Below are 3,044 nucleotides of genomic sequence, written 5' to 3' on the forward strand. Positions count from 1 at the left end.
ATTCTACCCAATGATAATATTTTCAACTTCCGGTATTAGCCGGAAATTGGTTATGAAGATAAAAGAAAATAATCACCGAGGAAAAGAAGAAACAAGCAGCAAAGAAGAAATTGGAAGGAAAAAGAAATATAATATAATAAAAAGTATATAGTAAAAGGCGTGAAAGAAATTAGAAAACTTAACCAAAAGCAGTGCATAATTTAAAATCAAGTATATAATTGTTATCTTATACTGGACATACAGTCCATAAAATGTTAAAATTCATATACGAAATAATGATTAACACAGAATGGCTTTAAATAGTCAATAAAGAGAAAAAACTCAATAAAAATTCGTGCTTTTTAAAATCTTGATTACTTTTTAAATAATTTTGAAACTTTTTACATCTTTCATTTTTTAATAACAAATTTTATATTTCAGCTTTCAATTAATTGCATATTTACATCATTAAATTTCACATATCTTTATGCAATTAAGCGATCGTGGCATTGCGTATTTATTAAAGATACGGTGAATAATTTTAACTTTCGAGATCAGCGCATTATTTTTCAGTTTTTCACCTCGTTTCTCTGGTCGTTGTTGTAGTCGATAAACCGATAAACCGATTTTTCACATTTTTAGCCGATTATACGTAACTTAAACAGAAGCGATGCTATCGCAGTGCCGGTGCGGAAGATCAGCATGTTAAACATGGAGCTGATGCGCGTAATTTTAACGCTAAAATGACCAAGAGTTGCTAGCAATTGTTCAAAAGAGCCCATCCTATGTATATAAAAAGATCTATTTTCAATCGCCGACGAGATTAAATCCCTCCCAACCCGCATCGTCGACACAAATTGGATGGAAAATAGAATTAAATTTTCAATTCAACAATTTGGTCAAATATTCCAGAAATATTCCAGAAATGGCACGTGTTATTAAATATTTAAAATTATGTGCAGGATTTTCTGTATTTTCAGCAGGTTCGCTCTTCCAATAATAGCAACATGAATTCCAATTTTAATTATATTTACATCTGCAATTGGTGCTTTAAATAGAATCGTACACGGAACAAAAGCATTGTTTTAATAATTTAAATAACATTAAATAATAATTGTGGTAATAATAAATACTAATTTAAATAGTATAATGAATTTTTTATGACAAGTATGAATAAAAGAGCTTTCAGTATTATTTAATTTCGTCTTGATGTGTGCCTCCTACGCTATTGTGTTAAACACAAATATTATATGGCTCCATTTTTCTAACAAAACTTATCTTAGTCCTTTGGAAATATAAGTAAAAAAAATTATTAAAAATAATTGTTAAAAACGAAAGATTACTGGCACCCTTGTTTTGCAATTTGTCGTTCGTCCGAAACAGATATAATTTTCGTACGTGTGCATGTGAATAATAAAATTAAATATACAAATGAAATCTAATATTGCAAGCTTCGGCAGCGTTGCAAATTAGATATTAATTGAATACGCAAAAAATAGCATGCATTATTTAAATATTTCCCACGCCACGCGTTGTGAATTAAACATTGAAAATATGAAACCTGCAGAATTATAAATATGTGAGACTTTTTCCCTCAGGTTTACGTAGCGCGTGAAAAATAGAAGCGACCCGGCTCCCCGGTTTCCGGACTTCCAGGCCGGATTTTACCCTCGACAATGCGGCTATTCACAGCCAAACGAAGAGCGTTCCCTTTCTCTTCAGCCGCCAGCGGCGAAGTTTTCGTCGCGGTAAGAGTCACGTGCCGGGCGCCGCACGTGTCGGAAGCAGGTGTAAAGATGGTTTATCGCGGCGCAAGCGAGCTGTGAAAGCCTCTTTCGAGGCCTGCTAAGGGTTCTAAGCCCTCCGACAATTCGTCGATTAAAGCGTGGCCCTCTAACGAGGGGCGCGAGATCGCCGGTTGCCTCCTGCTGGTTACGCACGTGCCAAATGTGCGCGTGGCGGCGACGAGGGAGAGAGGGAAGCTAAGAAGAAAGAACTGCGGAAGATATCGGATCTTCCCGACATTTCGATCCATCGAAGAACCAGTATTCACGAAGCGACGGAATAAAACGCAATTTCCTATGAAAATTTCTCGTTTCTTCCCGGAACTATGTTCCAATAGAATTTTTGTCAAAAGTCTGGCTTCACGGATGTGCCATGTTGAAAACTGGAAAGTTGCTGTGACGACCTTCCTCGACGTTTCCATCAAGGAAAATGTTAGGAGTGTGATTTAGTTTTGAAGATTTTTTCCTCAAAAACTGATTCACTTAAACAAGATAATGGACGAATATCTTAATCGAAATATTTTCCATCGTTTTCTAAAACTTTTCCCCATCTTTATGGCAAAAGATGGATTCCATCTCTTGCAAAATCCTCAAAACTACATCACACTCCTAATATACATCACAATCCTAACCTAATTTTACGTAAAGCGCAATTTGCAATGGAACGCGTCTGCGGAGCTGGGCCGCAGGCTGACATTCTCTAAGTTCACTGAATCCGCTGAAAATTCGTTGTCGAGAGGAAACCATGAGGACCGCAATTTGTATTTCTCGATTGTTCCGCCTTCGCCGAATCCTTATCGCAACCGTGCAAATCTCGAAATGTTTTGTCCTAACGAGGAGAGACACGCCAAGTCGATGGCTCTTTGATGAGTTTCACTTGTTGGCCGAGTGATTGCAGACGCAGTGCCGAGACGGTTTGATCTCGTTGTTTACACCAGTGTGTAACAATGCGCAACACGCGAGGATGATAATTAATCGCACGTGCGACGTTGCAGGAAAAAAAAGGAACTGCGACGCGCCTCGATCGCCTCGCTCACACGAGCTGGCTCACCATGAAATCTCTCCCTCGAGTTTTCGCACCCTACCGGACGCTCAAAGGTGGGTTATTTTTGTCTCGCCGGCATCGAGTTCGCGTGCGAGAAACCGAGAGAGGATTAAGGCTCGAGTGTGTCCCTCGCCGGGAAGACGCGGATTACGGCGTACTTTCGGCGAGGGAGATCAGTCGGAAGAGGAGGAGTGGGCGAACAAATTGAGAGAGAGAGAAAGAGAGAGAGAGAGAGA

The sequence above is a fragment of the Harpegnathos saltator genome, unplaced genomic scaffold (genome assembly GCF_003227715.2).
Source record: "Harpegnathos saltator strain DR-91 unplaced genomic scaffold, Hsal_v8.6 scaffold83, whole genome shotgun sequence".
Lineage (NCBI taxonomy): Eukaryota > Metazoa > Arthropoda > Insecta > Hymenoptera > Formicidae > Harpegnathos > Harpegnathos saltator.